This window comes from Pelobates fuscus, chromosome 7, assembly GCF_036172605.1.
Source record: "Pelobates fuscus isolate aPelFus1 chromosome 7, aPelFus1.pri, whole genome shotgun sequence".
NCBI lineage: Eukaryota > Metazoa > Chordata > Amphibia > Anura > Pelobatidae > Pelobates > Pelobates fuscus.
In genome coordinates this window covers 66,841,651-66,864,441 of record NC_086323.1, presented here as the reverse complement: position 1 = coordinate 66,864,441, position 22,791 = coordinate 66,841,651, and the positions used below count along the sequence as shown (strand labels likewise).

Below are 22,791 nucleotides of genomic sequence, written 5' to 3'. Positions count from 1 at the left end.
ACTCTATTTGAACTCGATAAACCCACATATTGTGTTCCAATACTGACATGAATTGTAGTTTGTGAACTTGGCACTGTGCTAAGAAGCATAGTTTCAGTTTAATCCTTGTTCTTTCTGGTACCAGGAACATGCAGGATTCATTTTAACTTTCTCAGTGCTCACATCACTAAGAAAAAATGGGTATCGCCCTTAGGAACAAATCTTTCAAAAGAATATGCATTACATTTTATGGTAAAATCAAACATAATTTCAACCCTGCGAGAGGGAGTCTTCTTTTATACATCTCTGATGTTTGTCGTCTAATTAAAATATTTTAGATTTTTAGTTCAGTAATTGCAATAGATTGTAAAAGTCTATTAATGGAACTTGCAGCATCTCAAATCAAGATTGGGCCATTATCCTTGCTTGGCTGCCCACAGACCGCTTACACAGGCATATTTTGAACTCAAAGCCCTTTCAAGGATGTATTAAAGGGCATGAGGAGGCAAAATCGCAAGTCCCCCTGCAAGAGATGTCCTTGCCAGTTACAGGCACAGAATTAAATGACAACCTTTGTCATTTTAAATCTCCTTAGATTAACCTCCCTACGGCAGAAAGCAGAATTGTTTTTTTTTATCTGATGTCTGAAAAAAAGATAAACTACTAACATAACTAAATGGAGGCAATTTGAGGAAGTGTTATATACGCATGCAACAGTTTATACTGACTACATTATGTCTCTAGCAAGCTATACTACGTGTTTCTATGTTGGCATTAAAATTTGTGTCAAAGATAGAGGGCCCTCTTTAACGTGGGTCAAACGGGACAGCTGCCCCGGGCCGGGTCACTCTAGGCAGTTGCCTCGTGGGCCTAGCTGCCCGCAATTTTTTTCCAAGGGCCCGCTGGTACAGCCGGGGCCCCGCAAGATAAGGAGGACCACCGGGTGGCCCATGCACCCAGGGCCATCCGGTGAGCCTTTTTCTCATCAGGTGCTCGGTTGTGCTCTGTGACCGTTTAACAGCCCCTTGCTATTCGGCAGAATGGGAGGAAGTAACTCACGGTTGTCACAGACAAAACAGAGCCGTGTGGGAGGGAGGGCCAAGGAGTGAGGAGGGGGATGGAGAGCAAGACCCCAACTCCCAAAAGCCTTAAGGACCACACTGGACCCCAGGGAAGCCACCCTCCGGCAAAAGGTAGGAAACTGGAGGCTGGGTTAATGTTGGGTAAATGTTGCATGTGCCAATATGTATGTAAGTGTCTATGTGTGTATCACTATGTCTGTCAGTGTATGTGTCTCTGTGTGTGTCAGTATATCTGTCAGTGTGTGTCAGTATGTTAGTGTATGGGCCTCTGTGTGTCTGTCAGTATGTCTGTGTGTGTGTCTGTCTTTTAGTGTATGCGTCAGCATGTCAGTCAGTGTATATATTGGTGTGTGTGTGTGTATGCTGTGTGTGTCATTATGTCTGTTAGTGTATGTGTCTGCATGTATATCAGTATGTATGTCTGTGTGTGTCAGAATGTCTTTCAATATGTATCTGTGTGTCAGTATGTCTGTCAGTGTATGTGTCTGTGTGTGTCAGTATGTCTGGCAGTGTACATGTCTGTCTGCGTCAGTATTTCAGTGTGTGTGTGTCTGTCTTTCAATGTGTGTCTGCTTGACAGTATGTCTGGCATTATATGTGTCTGTATGTATCTGTGTGTGTCAGTATGTCTGTCAAGGTATGTCTGTGTGTCAGTATGTCTGACAGTGTACGTGTCTTTGTGTATCTGTATGTAGCCATTGTGTGTATCTGTATGTTGTCAGTATGTGTATCTGTGTGTGTATCTGCACGTGTGTCAGTGTTTGTATTTGTGTGTCTGTGTATTTGCATGTGTTCCGGTTGTGTATTTGTTTCTCTATGTGTGTATTGGTTTGTCTGTATCTGCACCAGTCTATGTGTCTGTATCTGCATGAGTGTCAATGTGTGTATGTGTGTCTGTATATCTTCATGTGTGTCAGTGTGTATATTTTTATATCTGCATGTGTTTCAGTGTGTGTGTGTGTGTGTGTGTGTATGTGTATCACAGTGTCTGTGTGTCAGTGTATGTGTATATGTGCATACATCTCAACATTCAAACGCCAATACTACACACAAATACACCCCTGTATTTAAACTTCAACACTGCATATAAACACACTCCTACATTAAAAAGTCAACACTACATAAAAACACACCTTTCTGTTAAGCACCAAAATTACATATAAAATACCCCTGCAGTCGAAAACCAATACTACACATACATGCATGCTTGCATTCAAACGCAAACAACACATACAAACACACCCCTACATTCACACAAACATACTCCATAGAAAAACACACTTAAATACACACAAATACTGCTCAGTACTAAACACAATCCTGCAAGTATGGGAAAATGGTAGAGCCCCAGCTGTCAGAGTATTGTTGGAGTTGCATGACAGACAGGGATCTACCATTGGATACCCTTGCGATAGGGCGGGCCCAAAAAAAATTCTCACATCAGACTCTTTCAAACAGGCCCTAATTCTGCCACTGCTGTGGGGTGGATAGCGTGATTGCAAGCCAGGGAGGGGGCAGGGTCCAGGGGGCCCAAGCAAATGGTTGCCCAGGGTCCAATCAATATTAAAGACGGCCCTTCAAAGATACAATCCAATTTGATAAAACTAGTCATCAAATAGAAATAGAAAATAATCTAAGATCACCATGCCAGGTGTAGTTTTTTCGACAGATTTAGTTACTCATAGTCCATTAAATACATACTACAATGGTTTGTTTTTTAAATGACCATTCTGGGCACCATAAAAAAATTTTCCCAATGAATTTGTTACGGTTCAAGGAGGTCCTGGACACCATATTACCTGAAAACCATTAGCGAGTGGTTTAACCCAAAAGTTAGCAAGCCAGTGCCCAATCGTTCTGCCCCTGCACTTTCTCTCAATGTCAGAGGCTTCAATTTAGAAAGTCTTGCAGCGGGTGTGTATCCTAAGGATAAAAGACAGCAACACTACCAAAATCAAAGAAAGGAATGATAGTAGTATTACTGGACCTTAGTACTAAGTAGAGCACCCTTATGACCTGCTGCAAATTAGATGCATAGCCAGACACCAGCTTCTGGCAGCATTCCTGAGGAATATAAACCCATTGCTCATGAGCAATGGCCTTCAGTTCAGTAATATTCTTGGCTTTGAGTGCTGCAATCTCCTCCTTCAAATCCCAGAGATTTTCTATGGGGTTACAATCAGGTGACTAATGGGCACTGTAGATATTTCCAGGACGTCTACTGCAACAACGCCTTGGTGGAATTTGAGGTATGCTTGTAATCATTGTCTTCTTGGAAGGTCCAATGACGCCCAAGCTTCAGCTTCCTCACAGATGGCATGACAATTTCTTCTAGGATTTCCTGATACTTCAATGAATCCAACTTCCATCCACACGCAGGTTTCCAGTGTCCGAGGATGCAAAGCAGCCCTAGAGCATCACCGATCCACCACCATGCTTAACTGTAGGCAGAGTGTTCTTTTCAGCATATGCTTCATTCTTCTTCCTCGAGACATACCGCAAATCCATTGAACCAAAAAGTTCCAGTGTTGTTTCATTGCTCCACAGAACAGAATCCCAAAACGTCTGTGGTTTACTTATATGATTTTGAACATATCGGAGCCGACTTTTCTTGTGCTGTTGGGTCAGTAGTGGTGTACGTCTTGGAGTTCTGGCATGGAAACCTTCTGCGTTTAGTATGCACCTTACTGTTCTCACTGAAACCTCAGTGCCTGTTGCCCCCAAGTCTTGCTGCAGGTCTTTTGCAGTCACTCAAGAGTAATACCCAACCTGCCTTTTCATAAATCTTGTTGCAGCCATTGATAGCTTCCTTTTGCTGCCCGGTCCAGGAAGTGTAACCACTGTTCCTTCAACATTGAACTTGCGAAGTATGCTTCCAACGGTGTCTCTAGGAACCTTCAATGCCTTTGCTATCTTATTGTATCCTGTTTTTTGTTTGTGAAAAGCAATGATCTCTTCACTTAACTTTGTGTACCATTCTTTTGACTTAGCAATATTTCGAACATGCAGTGAAACGTGACACTCAACAAACCCCTAGCCAGTTCAGGTATTTTAAAGGATCACTGTAGTGGAGGCCTGGTATTCCACAGGTTAACTCCACTAAAGATCCCAGTGAGGCTCAGGAACAAGTAGTAAAAATACCATAAAGTAATAATTCCAGCAAGCAAAGTAATCCACGCATATCCCCATACAGATCCCAATGACTGGACGACACACGGCATCAGGAGCAGAACTGACTTTTAATTCACACAGCCTCCTTATAAAGCATTCTCCCATGCAAGGGAGGGATTCACATTAATCAGTACAGTATCCAATAGTGTAACCGTTACCTCCCACACATCTCCTCCCCTCAGTGTGACACTTAATCCCATTACACATGCTGTAATTTTCCCTGAGTTCTGGATGTACCCTAAAACAAGCCGTGATAATAATACTTTGGGTACCCCCTGGTAGCCCTGATCTGGGTGACTAACATATCCAAAATTCACCCAGATCGGACCAGGGGTTCGGGAGTTAGGTGGAGGGTGTAATTTGACCGACCGCACACAAGGTGGTATCCGAAAAGGGTTCCATATGTTTTGGCCCTGCGGTCGGTCTCCGTTCAGGAGGTAAAACATACATAAAATACTGCCATCCACGATTAACATTACATTTGTATGAATCCCCTTGTTTGGTACTTTAAACTTACCGAACGGGGGGCTGATTAGCCTTCCCGTTCGGGAGTTACGTAGCCCTGGAGGTCTCAGTGGTGTTTGGGTAATTGAGTGTCCGATTCGAGTTCCAGACACTCGACGACCAAACACCGCTGAGATTTTCGTGTGTAAGATGGCCGCCGCCACGTGTTCGTATACCGAACAGCGGCCACCCAGATACATGCACAAAGTACCAATTAACCTGCGGTTAGAGAAGTGTGAAGTCTAATAAGGTACACACTTCTCTCTGGGGTGTTCTATTGGTTCGGTAGTTTCCATTCGTATGGAATACGGATAGAAACTACCGAACAATCATACGAATCCTACATACAGTTTAACCAGATAGAAGAAAACAACACACAAATTGCATTTTTACCACAGTCTTTTAGGACAGCCCTAGTACCATCCGCTACACTGCTCCCCCTTGCCCACAAGCCGGCATACACAGTCTGATCCAACACGGATCGGCTTGGGGATGTCCGGGGAGGCTCACGGATCATTTCTCCAGGTCTGTTTGTCACGAAAACCCGTCAGCGTTCCCATTCTGTTTCCCTGGGCGGTACTGAATGTTAAAGTCAAAGGGCTGCAGCGCCAAACTCCAATGCAGCAGCCTAGCATTGTCCCCAGCCTCCCGGTTCAGCCATACTAACGGGTTGTGATCCGTGAGCAATGAAAAGGGCTGTCCATACAAATACGGCTGCAATTTCTTCAGGGCCCACACCACAGCCAGGCATTCCTTCTCGATGGCGGCGTAGCTTACTTCTCTGGGTAGTAACTTGCGACTGATGTAAGCTATGGGATGTTCTCCGCCATCGCCCCCGACTTGGCTCAGTACTGCTTCCAATCCAAACATAGAAGCGTCTGTGTGAACAAGAAAACGTTTAGTTGGATTGGGAGCTGTCAAGACAGGGGCATTTATCAGTGCATTTTTCAGGTGTTGGAATGCCTGCTCCCACTCTGGGGTCCAGGTTACTTGGCGGGGAAGGTTCTTACGGGTCAGGTCGGTAAGGGGTTTGGCCAGGGCGCTGTAGTTGGGGACGAACTTCCTATAATACCCTGCTGTCCCTAGAAACGCTAGCACCTGAGTCTTAGTCCTAGGGGTGGGCCATTGAGCTATGGCCTCTACTTTGGCTGGTTCCGGTTTCTGTTTCCCACAGCCTACCCGATGGCCCAGATATTGTACCTCGGCCATCCCTATACTACATTTGGCCAGTTTCAGCGTCAAACTGGCCTCCCTAATCCTGTCTAGGACCTCTCCTATATGGGCCAAGTGCTCCTGCCAGGTATTGCTAAAGATGGCAATATCATCTAGATATGCACAGGTGTAGTCTTGGAACCCATCTAGGAGTCGGTCCACCATCCGCTGGAAGGTAGCCGGGGCGTTTTTCATCCCAAACGGCATGACCTTAAATTGGTACAAGCCGAATGGGGTGACAAAGGCCGACTTAGGGATGGCATCCGGGGCCAAGGGAATCTGCCAATACCCCTTACACAAGTCAATGGTAGTGAGGTATTGGCCTCTGGCCATTCTGTCCAGCAGTTCGTCTATCCTTGGCATGGGATAGGCGTCGGACACGGTTTTCTCGTTTAACCTCCGGTAGTCCACGCAAAAGCGGGTGGTACCATCCCGCTTTGGCACGAGAACTACCGGAGAAGCCCAGGGACTGTCTGAGGGCTCAATCACCCCCAGCTGGAGCATCTCCTCTATCTCCTTCTGCATATTTTCCCGTACCGTTTCAGGGATGCGGTAGGGAGTCTGGCACATGGGAAGTTGTCCTGGGGTTTCTATCCGGTGAGTGGCCAGAGGAGTGTATCCAGGTACATTAGAGAAGGTGTCTTTCTTCTCTCTTAACAGTTGTTGTACCTCTATACGCTCCTGGGGGCTCAGCCGGTCTCCCAGTGCAACCTCGCCTAAATCCCCAGACAACTGACCGTCTCTCAGCAGGTCTGTGAGAGGAAGGCTGTCAAACTCGTCAGAGTTGGGCGCACATATAGCGGTCACCTCCTCGGAGCGTTCCTGGTAGGGCTTCATCATGTTCACATGGAGCATGCATCGCCCTCCAGTTCCAGCGCCGATTATATAAGTGGTGTCACATCTCTGTTCCACCACTTTATAAGGGCCTTGCCAGGCGGCCTGTAGCTTATCATGACGGACAGGTTTTAAAATTAAAACTTTCTGTCCGACCTGGAAGCTATGGTCCCTGGTGCCCCGATCGTACCATGTGCGCTGGCGGGTCTGAGCCGCCTGAAGGTTTTCCTTTACCGTCCTAGTCAATGCTTCTAGGTGGTCTTGGAATGCCAACACATATGGTATGATGGGAGTGCCGTCTGCGCTCCGGTCTCCCTCCCAATGTTCTCTAATCAGGTCTAGTGGCCCCCTTACCCTTCTCCCAAATAACAATTCGAACGGGGAAAACCCGGTGGACTCCTGCGGCACCTCCCGGTAAGCAAAGAGGAGGTGCGGCAGGAATCGCTCCCAGTCCTTGTGGGTCTCTGCGAAGGTTAGGAGCATTTGTTTCAATGTACCATTGAACCGTTCGCAGAGCCCATTAGTCTGGGGGTGGTAAGGGGCACTGATAATAGGTTTAATGTCACAGAACTTCCAGAGTTGTTGGGTGACTTCCGCGGTAAATTGGGTACCCTGATCCGAGATGATCTCCCTGGGTAGCCCCATCCGGGAGAAGATCTGCATGAGGGCTTCAGCTACTGTTTCAGCGTGGATATTAGTCAGAGCCACCGCCTCTGGATATCTAGTGGCATAGTCCACAACAGTCAGGATATATTTCTTGCCTGAAGGGCTAGCTTTCTGGAGGGGTCCTATTAAATCCACTGCTACTCTGCTAAAAGGCTCCTCGATTATGGGTAGGGGGTGTAGTTTTTCCTTTCGTCGGTCTCCCCTTTTTCCTACCCTCTGGCACGTATCGCAAGTGCTGCAATACCTGCGAACTTCTTGGCTGATTCACGGCCAAAAGAAACTTTGGGTCAGTCTGTATCTGGTTCGACTGACCCCTAAATGTCCGGATAGCGGAATATCATGCGCTATCCGGAGTAACTCGGCTCGGTACCGCTGCAGCACCACTAGCTGCCCCATAACTATCGGGTCTGACCCTGCTATCTGTTTGTCAAACTCCCTGTATAATAGCTGCTTATCCCAGATAAATCTCTCACCCTCCCCCCGGGTTGGTCAGCTGTGACCTTGTCCCTATATATTTGTAACGTAGGGTCAGTTATCACCTCGGCTGCAAATTCGTTAGAAGGGGCCCAGGAGACACAATCTAATGAAGGGGAGGGATCTCTTATCTGAACCTCCAGCAGTGTGTTGTGGACCTGGGTACGGGCCTGTTGTCTGGTGACCACGGGATGGGCTTCCCCTGTGGTTGGGGTCTGGGGCTCAAAAGCAGACGTGAGCCTTCCCAGATCATTTCCCAGCAAAACTTCCGCGGGCAATTGTGGCATCAACCCCACTTCCACCTCTCCTGACCCCGCTCCTCAATGTAGATGAACCCTTGCTGTAGATATTCTGCTCCCCTGGCTACCCTGACGGCTACAGTGTTGCTTGTCTTGGCTTTATCCGAGACTAGGTGGCTTTTTACCAAAGTTATAGTGGCTCCTGAGTCGAGGAGCCCTTGCACAGCTTTACCCTCCAGGTATACGGTTTGTCTGTGATGCTGCCGGTTATCAGTATTTGCCTGTACGGGATCTGCCTCATGTAGCACTTCCCACTGTTCCACGGTGGTGATTGGGACTGCTGAGCCATAGGGTGTCGCGATCACGTCCTGATAGTAGTGGGCTGCTGCTCTCGGTGGTGGTGGTGGTCCTGGTCGGATCCAGGTGGTTCGATCTCGGAGTTGCGGGCATTCTCATTTGTAGTGTCCCCATTTCTGGCAGTGGTGACATGGCCCAGAGCTAGGCTGGTGGAATCTCGGTTGGGCAGTGGCTGGTGGTGGTGGTAGTTGTCGGGGTGGTGCTGTTGTGTTGGTGTGGTAGCTCGACCCCCCTAGAGGTCTTACAGTGGTCTTAAGGACTACAGGTTTTTGTTGCCTGCGAGCATCCATGTAGTCATCCACTTTCCTAGCTGCCTCTGTAAGGGATGTGGGGTTGCGGTCCCTTACCCATTCCTGGACCTCTGTTGGTACCCCATCAAAAAATTGTTCCAACAGCAACATTTGTAATATGTCCTCCATGGACCGTGCTTTGCTAGCATGTACCCATCCGAGAGCCGTCCGCTGTAATCTACAAGCCCATTCTGCATGGGAGTATTTTTCCGCCTTCTTCAGTTCCCTGAACCGCCTTCAGTATGCCTCTGGTGTGATGGCATACCGGGCCAGTATAATTTCTTTTACTCTACTGTAGTCCCGGATTTCCTCGTCTGGTACAGTACGATAAGCTTCTGCTGCTCTCCCACTTAAACGCCCAGCCAAAATGGGAACCCAATCTTCTGCACTGATCTTAAGCAAGGCACACAGTCTTTCAAAATCCTGGAGGAATGCATCTATGTCTTCCTCTGCCTCCACATCATTTTTAAAAGCTTGGTAAGGTATTTTTGTCTTACCCTCTGTCTTGGTAGTGGTTGCTGTGTTTCTCTCTGTGGTCTGTGGTGGTCTTTGGCGTAGTATAAATTCCTGCACTTCGGTCATAGTCCTGGAGATAATGTCAGCCATTGGATTTTCTCCATAGAAGGCCAGCAGATCCATCTGCTGAATTTTGCTGTTCAGGCATTGCCCTGCCCTCGGTTTGGTATTCTGCCATAACCTCTGCAATGAGAGTTGCTTTTCTTTTGTTGCTTGCTGCAATACCTCTTGCTTCTAGTAGGTCTTTTAGTGTGGATCTTGTTAGCTTAGCATAATCACTCTCCATCCATATTCCATTAGTCCTTGTTCCTTTGTGAGTCTGGATCCCAACGCTGCCAACCAATGTAGCCTAGGCCTGGTATTCCACAGGTTAACTCCACTAAAGATCCCAGTGAGGCTCAGGAACAAGTAGTAAAAATACCATAAATTAATAATTCCAGCAAGCAAAGTAATCCACGAATATCCCCATACAGATCCCAATGACTGGACGACACACAGCATCAGGAGCAGAACTGACTTTTAATTCACACAGCCTCCTTATAAAGCATTCTCCCATGCAAGAGAGGGATTCACATTAATCAGTACAGTATCCAATAGTGTAACAGTTACCTCCCACACATCTCCTCCCCTCAGTGTGACACTTAATCCCATTACACATGCTGTAGTTTTCCCCGAGTTCTGGATGTACCCTAAAACAAGCCGTGATAATAATACTTTGGGTACTCCCTGGTAGCCCTGATCTGGGTGACTAACATATCCAAAACTCACCCAGATCGGACCAGGGGTTCGGGAGTTAGGTGGAGGGTGTAATTTGACCGTTCAGGAGGTAAAACATACATAAAATACTGCCATCCACGATTAACATTACATTTGTATGAATCCCCTTGTTTGGTACTTTAAACTTACCGAACGGGGGGCTGATTAGCCTTCCCGTTCGGGAGTTACGTAGCCCTGGAGGTCTCAGCGATGTTCGGGTAATTGAGTGTCCGATTTGAGTTCCAGACACTCGATGACCAAACACCGCTGAGATTTCCGTGCGTAAGATGGCCGCCGCCACGTGTTCGTATACCGAACGGCGGCCACCCAGATACATGCACAAAGTACCAATTAACCTGCGGTTATAGAAGTGTGAAGTCTAATAAGGTACACACTTCTCTCTGGGGTGGTCTATTGGTTCGGTAGTTTTCATTCGTATGGAATACGGATAGAAACTACCGAACAATCAAACAAATCCTACATACAGTTTAACCAGATAGAAGAAAACAACACACAAATTGCATTTTTACCACATTCTTTTAGGACAGCCCTAGTACCATCCGCTACAATCACTGTAGGGTCAGGAACACAAACATGTATTCCTGACCCTATAGTGTTAAAACCACCACCTAGCCCCCTGGGCCCCTCATGCCCCCATAAATATAGCAAAATCGTACTGTATTCAAGCCAGAAGCTGTGGATCTGCATGCTGTTTGCCTAAAAAAAAAAAAGCAGTCTGCTGACATCATCAGAAGTGGTGGCCTGATCCAATCACAATGCTTCCCCATAGGATTGGCTGAGACTGACAAGGAGGCAGATCAGGGGCAGAGCCGGCATGATTCAAACACAGCTCTGGCCAATCAACATCTCCTCATAGAGATGAATTGAATCAATGAATCTCTATGAGGAAAGTTCAGTGTTTGCATGCAGAGGGAGGAGACACTGAATGTTTGGATGTATTTTAGGCAGCCATGACCCAGGAAGGATCTCTTACAGCCATCTAAGGAGTGGCCAGTGAAATTATCACTAGGCTGTAATGTAAACACTGCATTTTCTCTGAAAAGACAGTGTTTACAGCAAAAAGCCTGAAGGTAATGATTCTACGCACCAGAACAAATTCAATAAGCTGTAGTTGTTCTGGTGACTATTGTGTCCCTTTAAGTGTTCCAGCTCAAGAACAACTGGTGCAACTAATGAAGCCCTTGATTAGTGGCATCTGGAACACCTGTTTTGCATATTTGTGCTGTTGTGCAGGATTTAATTCAGGGGGTAAGAAACCCTTGTTTTTTGGTTTGTTCTCATCTTGCAGTTAGGGATTATCTCTCTTCTGTTGTGTTTCCAATAGAATTAATTTAACTTAACAGATTTATTATAGAATTTCTACAGTATGAATTACTTTAAACTGTATTTGTTTTACCTAGTAAAATCAAAAAGGTATGATATATATGTTATATATAAAATATCATTATTCTAACTTGTAAACTTAGTAGTAAAAACTCAGCAATCAAATTCTGTCTGCCTGTCCATAACAAGTTCAGGGGGTTGAATAGTTTTGAGACTGGACAAATCATTATAAGTTGCATCTTCAGTTGTACTTGGGGAAACCACTTAAAGCATTAGTTGTGTCGATCCATTTTAGTTGCTTTTGTTCGATTTGTTCATTGCAAATAGCTGATAGGTTGGTAAATGTTGACATAAATCTGATTTTCAATGGGGGTTAAATAATTTTGATTACAACAGCATGCAGTAATGGCATTAATGAGGAAGTCCACAGCTGAGGGACATTGCTTAGTGCTTACTGAGGAATAAAGTTCAAGCACAGGTCCAACGTCCAAGTAAACAGTAATGAAACAATAATCAAAAGGCAATATCAAATAAAGAGTTCAAGAGTTGTTCCAGTTGGCAAAAGTTCACAAATGAGGTATACAGTCCAACCCTGAAAAATAAGCTTGTCTTCCCTCTAGTAGTGTAATATATTTATGAAAACCAAATCCAACCTTTACAACTAGTATTTTCAAATATAACATCTGGTATTAAGCCACTCTAAAAAAACCTATTGTAATGGGTGCAGAGCTTGTCCACATTTATGGTTCTATTATCCTTTGTTAGTTTTGATAAGACTCCGAGTTTAATTTTTCATGTTCAAAAGTTATAGAAAATACTTGCCTTTATAACAGTTTATTGCTATTACTAAATACGCAAATTGTAGAATTCACCACTAGATGGCAGCACCTACTTAAATATTGCCACTTGTGCTGAGGAGACTGCATGAAAAAATAATTTATTCTAGCCATGTATATTTATTAGACTTGGGCATTCGTTTTTGTCTGGGTTTTCAGCAATTCCTTCAACTGAAAGATAATTGAACGAATAGAAATGACAACGAATGAAATGAAGAACGAATTGCTTGTTGGTCGCTTGTCTTTCTTTATAAAAGCAAGCAGTTCAGCAGACATGCAGGAGGGAGGATTTAATTTCCCTTATACTAATTTGGGGATCATATTGTAGCGGCACTTACCCAGTCTTCATGCCAGCCGGGGTCCTCCACTCGAGCTGCATGCGGCTCGAACACGCCTTGCTCCTGGCAAGCTACACGCGCCAAACGTTCTGATTGTCTTGGGTCGACTCCCGTTGGCCCACATCATTCTGCCGCCCCCATTCATGAGGAGCAGGAAGACTGAGCTCCCTTGCTGTTGCCAGGGACCTCTCCTCCTGCCGGTACCGGGTAAATTTGAGCAGAGTAGGCACCTGCACTGTAAGGAGAGCAGGTGCCTACTCTGCCTTAGTAAACATGGCAAACTCACAGCTCGCCAGGCTGCAAATATATTCATTGTGGGCCGCATGCGACCCTGGGGCCGCGGGTTTGACATGCTTGTCCTAGACCTTGTCCTGTCTCTTGTTTATTCTATGTGAATAGAGTAAGGAGCACAACCATAAATCTTTATATATGTGAAAAATCTTTATTAAATGGGTATATACTATAGCATTGTCTCTTTAAATTTTATCAACAGAGATACAAAGTCATACTATTGTAAACCATTTACCAGAAAAAAATTCTGGACATATATAAACGTGCAGTGCGTGATATATAAATGAAAGAAGTATCATGCAAACAGACCACTGTAATGCTAGTATAATCAAAAACCCAAACATATAAAAAAAATGCAAAAAAAATACCAAGTTCAGTGAGAAGCAGGGACAGAGTCAATCAAAAAAAAAACAACGTTTCGGCAAGAAGCCTTTATCAAGGGAGCATGGCTTCTTGCCGAAACGTTGGTTTTTTTTTTTGATTGACTCTTTGCATTTTTTTATATGTTTGGTTTTTTGATTATACTAGCATTACAGTGGTCTGTTTGCATGATACTTCTTTAATTTATATATCACGCACTGCGCGTTTATATATGTCCAGAATTGTTTTCTGGTAAATGGGTTACAATAGTATGACTTTGTATCTCTGTTGATAAAATTTAAAGAGACATTCCTATAGTATATACCCATTTAATAAAGATTTTTCATATATATAAAGATTTATGGTTGTGCTCCTTACTCTATTCACATTGTTATGTATTTTGGGTTCTTTAGGGGATAGAGCCTTATGTGGGTGAGCACCCAGCATTTACTTATTTAGCCTTTTCCTTGTCGTTTAATTGAGTGTGCCCACCTTGTCTCATTTGCATTATCTTGTTTATTCTATGTCTACATGCAGACATTTCATTCATCTGTCTCCGACAGGACTGGTATGTGATCCTTTACTTTAGGCTTGCTTGTTAGGGTATCTAACCCAGTTTTATCTAGGTCTCAATTTTTCAAACCTAAAGCTCTGTAATTTAGCTGCACAACTGCAACATGCCCTAAACTAGATAAGAGGATATGGACAATTCACAGTGGTAGCTATAGAAACACAACTTTTGCGGGGTGGGGCCTGGCTACCATACAAGCAGGATGAAGGTTGAGGAAGCTCCTCAGCTTGGTCTGGGAATTAAGCTTATATTTGATATTTCTTGCTCTTGATCTGGGGTGAGAGACGTGCTTGATCTCTCGCTTTGAAGGCTCACTGGATATCTTCTGGGCACCGCTTCCCTCCCTTTGGACCAGGGGGGTCATCCTGGTCTCCGCTCAGCCAGTTTGGTACTGATCTACATCTTGAAGCGACTTGTGGCATTCCTGTCAGGGCTTACCTTAGTTGGGAGTCCGGTATGCAGAGATATACGCTTACCCTTGCAAATAAACACAGACCAAGGTGACCTGATAAGGAACCACCTGGCCTGTGAGTCTGTGCACGGGGGCTGTGCAGGATATTGTTCCAAGTCGCAGTATAGGTAAGGACACAAGCAGGAGAATCGTTGAGGATAAGCCAAAAGTCAGAGGGTGCCAGAAGTCAGGATAAACAAGGGTGAGCCAAAGTCAGAGGATGCCAGAGGTCAGGACACATGATAAGAATAGGTCAAGGTCAGGAGCCAACAGGAGAACACTTGATCATGAACACAAACACAGGAACCAGAGTCAATGAACTGACACTACCCTCAGGGAGAGGCAGTATCTTATACCTGGCTAATTGGGCATCAGCTTCAGATGGACTGAGATTGATAGGAGCAGCCCCGGTTAAAATCCAGCCCCCAGTGCTGGAGACAAGGCAAGGATAAACATGATACAGAAATACAGATGCAGGGCTGAAACAAAAACACAGCAAGATGGCCCGACATGCATACACCGGCTTTGCAGTGCTTGGCGCCAAAACCAATCTGTATAACGAGCTTACCTCTCTCGTCGAGACTGGAGACACTCTTCGATCAATTCTGGGCAAAGCTGGAAGAACGCATGCAGCATGCGTCATCCACCTCTCAGTCTGTGGAGGAAAATTGGAGGCATGAAGAGGACAAGCCTGAGAGGCCCCCAACGGGTACAGCAAATGTCTAAGCTACACCCTTCACTACTGTTTGCCCACTCGAGCTAAGAGCCACTCGGGGATCAACCCCTGTATGCCACCCATGCCTGCTGAGAACCATTCTAAATCCATGAAGGCGAAAAAATAGGCCCCTATGCAGTCCCCTACCAGAGAAGGTTTTTGTACCAGAAAGTCACCGAGTCCGTGGATCAGTGGCACTGGCTCTTGAAAGAGTCTAGGGCTGGAGGGGTGCACCATCCTGGCTCCACTCCGGCGGTCTGGGACATTACTTACACTCCTTACCTATTTGACGAATTGGGTGACCACCTTTTCCTGTGAGCTGACATACCCGCCAGAACCTTCTTTCCGCAGCTATTACTGTTATCATTTCTAGTTCTGTTTTTCGTTTACCTTATTCTTTCATGCTTGTTTGATTGGTGCACATGGACTCAGCAGTCAGCATGTTCTGCAAAATTTATTACTCGAGTCTGGAAAGTTTTAGTTACATTTAAGCCTATACTTATATTTCACTGTCTATCCAGATGTGTATGCTTAGCCTGACCACTATACCTTTAAAAATTGTGCAAGTTATATCATAATATCTGACAAAAAAGAGGCTTTGTATTTAACTAGCTTATTGTTTGCTGTTGGTGCACGATAAGCCTCAAAATAAAGAATTAAAAAAAAAAAAAAAATTTGCCATGGAGTACCACTTTCTCAATTGCTACATACTCCCTATGCCTCCATCCCAGCGGAGGTTCGAGAAAATCATTGATGTGCATACACTTTCAAAGAGGGAAAGTTAGTGAAACATAATGGCAATGGCTTCAATGGCAATAACTTTATCCCTTTTTCATGTAAACATCACTTTCAAGATGGGGCAGCTCAAAACCCATACTGTTCTTGGAAGACCTGCCAACATACATGATTTCTTAGATGACTATAGGAAATGAATCCTTTAGTTTTAACAAATTAAACAAATTTCATGACATGAAGGTTCCTTTCTTTGCATACATACAAACACATAACCTGGTTAGCACTATTCTTCCACATTTTCGTTCTACAGATTGAGACCATTCCATAGACTACATACTTATCCAACGTGACCCTCCTTCCTATTCTATTAGTTCCCTCGACTCTATAATCTTACCACATTCCATAGACTACATACTTATCCAAAAAAAACCACTATTTAACAGATAAGTGCCAAATTAGTGAAGGTGCGTAGCGCTGAAAAGTGGATTACTTACTCCCAGCTTATTGGGGATATAGTAGTTGTGAATGGCTGTATAAGAACAAAAGGGAAAAGTATATAGTGCAACACTGTTAAATTAAAAAATGGAAATATATATTCCAAATTGGAAGCACTCACGTGGTTTAGAGCCTATTATGGATTGGCTCTAATCACTTGCGCCGTTGTGCACTTAAGGTGGCACACACCTTCTAGGTCCACGTGTAAGATGTTCCTCAGAAGCATGTAAAACAAAGGGGTAGGGGGGAGACAGGGAGAATTGCCCTGGTGCAGAAATCCTTAATCAGGTAGGGTATAGTATAAACACATACAGATGGCTTCTCACCTTAAAGAGAGCCTATCACTTGGCTCTGAGTGTATAAGCAGATGAGTCCAGTTCTAGGGTGACTCTACCCTTCTTTAAGCAGGATAAAATGGTCCACCAAAGTGCAGATTCAATAAAATTTATATTTATTCCATTAGTATAAAACTTTAAAAAATAAATTGCAATACATACACAGTGGTGTTAAGTCCAAAGTCCAAAACGCGTTTCGCCGATTCTGTTCGGCTTTTTCAATTGGTGATTTACTTCCTGCTTTCTAATACATATATATCCCTGTCTGAACATTTAATTGGTTGCAGGAGATCGTGATACAGCCAATCACGAGTGCTCCTGTTGAAGATGGGTGTGTAGCTCCAATATGCCAGTAATCTATCCCTTATACGTGACGTCATCACGCACGCACACGCGTGCGCGTGTCGTCACTTCCGGGAACCTGAAAGTTGTGTATATACTTCTATAGTCCTTTTTAATCCGATCCCATTGAATCCAGAACAAAGATCTTTGTTCTGGATTCAATGGGATCGGATTAAAAAGGACTATAGAAGTATATACACAACTTTCAGGTTCCCGGAAGTGACGACACGCGCACGCGTGTGCGTGCGTGATGACGTCACGTATAAGGGATAGATTACTGGCATATTGGAGCTACACACCCATCTTCAACAGGAGCACTCGTGATTGGCTGTATCACGATCTCCTGCAACCAATTAAATGTTCAGACAGGGATATATATGTATTAGAAAGCAGGAAGTAAATCACCAATTGAAAAAGCCGAACAGAATCGGCGAAACGCGTTTTGGACTTTGGACTTAACACCACTGTGTATGTATTGCAATTTATTTTTTAAAGTTTTATACTAATGGAATAAATATAAATTTTATTGAATCTGCACTTTGGTGGACCATTTTATCCTGCTTAAAGAAGGGTAGAGTCACCCTAGAACTGGACTCATCTGCTTATACACTCAGAGCCAAGTGATAGGCTCTCTTTAAGGTGAGAAGCCATCTGTATGTGTTTATACTATACCCTACCTGATTAAGGATTTCTGCACCAGGGCAATTCTCCCTGTCTCCCCCCTACCCCTTTGTTTTACATGCTTCTGAGGAACATCTTACACGTGGACCTAGAAGGTGTGTGCCACCTTAAGTGCACAACGGCGCAAGTGATTAGAGCCAATCCATAATAGGCTCTAAACCACGTGAGTGCTTCCAATTTGGAATATATATTTCCATTTTTTAATTTAACAGTGTTGCACTATATACTTTTCCCTTTTGTTCTTATACAGCCATTCACAACTACTATATCCCCAATAAGCTGGGAGTAAGTAATCCACTTTTCAGCGCTACGCACCTTCACTAATTTGGCACTTATCTGTTAAATAGTGGTTTTTTTTGTATTCAATGTAATAGGAATAGAGAGTTCCTATTTTTGTGTGAAAGCTGCTATAACTGAGAGCACTTTAAATTTCACTATTTTAAGCGCCTTATAACACAGAACACTTTGTATATTTACATACTTATCCAACCTGACACTCCTTCCTATTCTATTAGTTCACTCTACTCTATAATCTAACCACACTTGAACCACTTTGCCAGGCAGAAGGATTTTCGTTCATGGATTGTTCATTTTCCCATTTGCTTATAACACCCACCATCATCAATCTACTTTAAAATACTCCCATTATCTTCCTATCAAGAAATGCATTTAAAAATAGCACATCATGCCTACTATTTTCTTTAAAAACTATTTTCTCCCTACACGAGGGACTCAGCTAGTTGTTTGAAGTGCAGAGCTGATAGAGCAGAACCTTACTACTGTTTCTAGGGTTTTGTCGGGATTTGACCATTCTGGAAAAAACATCCAACCACATTACCATCATGGAGACGCTGAATTTTCCTAATTGAGATGCATTTATTCAATGCATCTCTATGAGGAGGTCCTGATTGGCCAAAACGGCATTTGGCCCTGCCCCATGCCGATTTTGATTTGATTTAGAAAATCGGCCATTTTGATGATGTCACCAAGGGGGTGGGGCCAGCGCCGGCAGATCCACGCTGTGCTTGAAATAAGGTGAGTTTTAAACTTTTATAGGGGATCTATGGGGGGGCAAGCCATCTAAATGGTGGGTTAATCATTGTAGGGTGAGGAATACATGTTTGTGTTCCTGACCCTACAGTGTTCCTTTAACTAAACTGAAGCAGTTTTAGTCATGTTTTGTATCTTAACACAGAGGATGCAAAAGTTACCATCTCAGTTACTCCCACAGGAAATTATTCTTCTTTGTCAATGTGGCCTTCACATTATCTCCAGTTCACTAAGGAATAAAAAAACGAACCACAGAGAGGGATCATGATCTGCCTGTTAGAGAAAAAAGTAAGGAGAGTACTGGTACATAATATGTTGTTGTTTTTTCCTACTATTTATATCTTCTTTTTATTGTGCAGTTAACAACTTCTCAGAGAAAGCACAGTAATTCAAAGTACGATTATAAACAATAAAAGGACAGTCAGGTCACTAGAATCAAAACAAAATAACCATAAGAAAAAGAAGAAGTACACAAAGCAACATACAAACCCACGTCAATAGAAAAAATATTAAAGTGCAAATAGCTCATTTTGAAACATTTTCCAAGTCGGTTATAGAAAGCGTATATAAAAAGTTTGAATAACAATAAATACCGCTAAAAATAAAATAAAACATAATATTTCGACACAAAATAGCAGGTGAATAAAAATAAAAATAAAAAAAAGTTTCTCCTTATAAAATGTCCTTCGTAAATATATTCACATGTCAGCACGTAAATAGTTTGAATAAAATAAATAAATACCGTAGATATTATACAGTCACCAAGCTGATTGGGCAAATGTATTTTCATGCTAGTGGATACAACTTGTAACAGTATTCCGATTGCCAATAGTAAACAGAAAAACAGTTAACAGAAAAAAAGAGTGCATCACGTGGTGAAATACTGCAATATATTCAATAAATAAAACCAGAAACATAAGACTGACTTGCATTATATTAGTCTTGAATTTAAGAGCTCAGTAAAAGCACAAATGAGTTGTAATGCATGCATTCAAGGGTTACCGTACATCTCACTCTGACACTACCCCAGCTACTCTGCAGATGAAGGTAACAAGGGAGTCATTATAAACTGCAAGATGCTAGACCAGCAGTCTGTTCCTATAATCTCTACCTCTGTGAGCTGTAGTATACTCCTCGAGAAAGTCTACAATAATCATAGGTATAATATGTTGAACATAAAGGGATTAGGAAGGCTGTAATGGGGGGAGTAGAGACCGTATTTATAGAGAATACATTTTATAGGGTACCAAAGGATTGTGGAAAGACATTAGACTGTGGAGAATACTAATATATAGTATAGTGTGGAGGGTATTAAGAGACAGGACTTGAGAGAGTGCTAAGTATGGAGACTGGGGAGTACATGGGAGGAGGTGCTACTATTGCAGAATGGGGGGGTGCTAAGAAAGTACATGGGGGAGGTACTACAATTTCAGACCGTGGAGGGTACTAATAACAATTGGCTTGGAAAGATATTATGAGGTGGGAATTGTGAGTGTACAAAGAGCGGAAAATGTGATAATAAGGGAGACTGAGTACTTTCTACCTCAATAAGCAGTGTCTAAAAAAAACACTTCTAATACTGTGGGAGTATGAACTGACAGTAGGCATCAGTGATTATCGTATTGGGGGGGTGGTGGTGAAGGAATGTAGATACAGGTAGACTTTGTGCCAGTATCGCTCTGGTTTAGTGGAGGCATTTGCCTATATTAGGGATTACAGTATGAACAGAGTGCATGATAAGAATAGGAGCTATGGGATTTAGAGTAGAAATTAGGGTGAGGCCACAGGTACTGCCATCTATTACAGAGTTCCATTCTTACAGGTCCTGAGGAAGTGTGACTAAGGAAGGACTCCAAGCAGTGGTTGAGCACTTATACAATAACGAAACCAGATGGAGGGACACATACTGATGGTCGTTGGTGGCAGCTAAGTGCATTTAGTTTTGCATTTGATAAGGGATCTGGCTTCCTTTTGACGTAATGAATATAATAAACCAACAGACATATTCTCCAGATTTCAGACTGTTTGCTCTCAACACTGGGATTTTTCCATTGCTTCAGCCATGAGTGAATAGTTACCGTCTGAAGGATATAATACAGAGCTGAGTTTAAATAAAATGAAATTGATACAGAAACACAATAACCATTCAGTTTGCAAGAGCCAAAGTCAACACAAGGAAATTCTGTGACACCATCCATTGTTTTGCAATTTTCCAGCTACTAATTTTCAGAATGTCATATAATAGCAAACACGATGGCAATGTGCTCAGCTAATTAGCTATATGTAGCGTAAACAATTTAATAAAGAACATAACTCAAACTCAGAAATGTAGGTAATTAATTCAGATTGATTACACCAACATTTTATTTTTACGAAGTGGTGTAGCTTTGTATTCCAGAAAATGTAGACTTTAACCTAAGCCCATTTTATAGAAAAAATCCTCCATTCAGTGGGACCATAGATAGCAGCTCCCCACGTGCAGCCAGACATTTTTAGCTAACATTGTTTGACTGGGCGTCTGCACCAGAAGCCAAATTAGCCTTTAGGTGCAATAGTAGAGAACATCACAATGTGTCGCTTGCTTCTGTGAGATTGGAAGGGTAAAATAAACAAATATACACCTATACGAAATTTAGAACTAGCAACTCTCTCAACTCTACCTCTTTTTAAAAAAAAAACTTAAAGATCTCATGATTAACCAGAATGCCTCTAAAATCTCTCCCCTATGTGTGGGGGTAGAGGATAAGTTATCCCAGGTAGGGGCCTTGTGACTGACCCCAATCTTACCCTCCACGCTCTGGTAGGGGACTGGTGATTTGACTCTATACCTTCACCCATTAGCTGATGGGAGGGGGGTGGATTTTAATGATAATTTGATTGAACCTGGGGGCCTTGATTAGACCAGGATGATGTCCAGACCCCTGATCCTGATTTTACCTGGACACACAATTCAGTTATTCAATTAGCAATTATAACTATTACTAAATATTGCCAATTTCAGAATGAACAGATGGGTTCATTTCTGTATGATATATTTAACAGTGGGGACAGAAGAGGGCTTTGCCAGGAGGTGGTATGTCAATGAATTGTGTCTTGTCCATGTCTGCCCCAATTGTCCAGATTCATACTTGCCAAAGTCGGCAAGTATACATAGTATAGGTTGTCAGACAATGTTTAATCTCAAGAAGGTGTGAACAAAGTTTGACAAAACACAACCTGTGTAATCAGCCTGCTTCTATGGACACCACACACAGAAGTACATATTTAGATATAACAGTTTCCATAGTAGTAAAAATTTAAAAAAATAAAACTTGCCAGCCACAGAGAGTGGAGACAGGAATACAGGGACACGTCTACCCATATATAAATGAACAGCAAACACAATAAGATTTATCTTGGATTTAGCCAGACCTATGTTGATAAATCAGTATTTAAAGATCCTTTTTTTTTCTTGTATTGCATTGTATTCTTGTATTGTACTATGTCAGTGAAGGTATGTGAAATGCTATTTTTTGTTTTGTTTGTTTTTTTGCTGTTATTATTTCAATTGGTCACATTTTTATTTATACATGGACACTTAAATAAAGGCTACATTTTATATTGCATGAAGCTGAAAGCAATATTTTTTAGTCAATTCCATTACACAATGACTGACTGCGTTAGCAGGTTAAATCATATTGTGTTGCTGGTCAGTAAAAAAGTTTGACCTAAACAAGGGAAGTGAGGTAGTTGAAGTGTCTTTTCAATTGCTTTCAGTACTAGGGTATACATGATGCAAACTATAGGGCTGGATTTTTCAGGTTATGGTTTTCACCATTTTGGAAATTGAAAACCTTATAAGCAAAAATTATTAGGATGGACCTTTTTTGTCTGAAAGCTCCTCTTATTAGAACTTCTCAGTTTTTCCTACTTTGGGCAAAAACATGGATCTTCTAATGATCAGGTAGATAAACGCTTATTCAGTTCTGCAGAATTTTTTTAATTTTTTTTTAGATAAAACATTTAAAGGAACAGAAGGGAGATTAGATTTTTATGAGATAAGTAATGCTGATTTTAGTGAATAAAATGTTCGGAAAACATTTGTTTTAGCATCATATTCTGGCCAAATAGGTCTTCACTCAGGAAACACCATTTGGACCAACAAAGCCAGCTTAGATAATGATTTCC

General features: G+C 42.9%; 1 long non-coding RNA gene across 1 annotated transcript; it reads left to right on the top strand.

Annotated features, from left to right (window-relative positions):
* The first annotated feature begins 918 nt into the window (after positions 1-918).
* Positions 919-20,789, top strand: LOC134568662 (uncharacterized). Its single transcript, XR_010084051.1, has 3 exons — positions 919-1,172; positions 18,806-18,912; positions 20,447-20,789. It is a non-coding gene; the product is annotated as an uncharacterized LOC134568662 (long non-coding RNA).
* Positions 20,790-22,791: the final 2,002 nt, after the last annotated feature.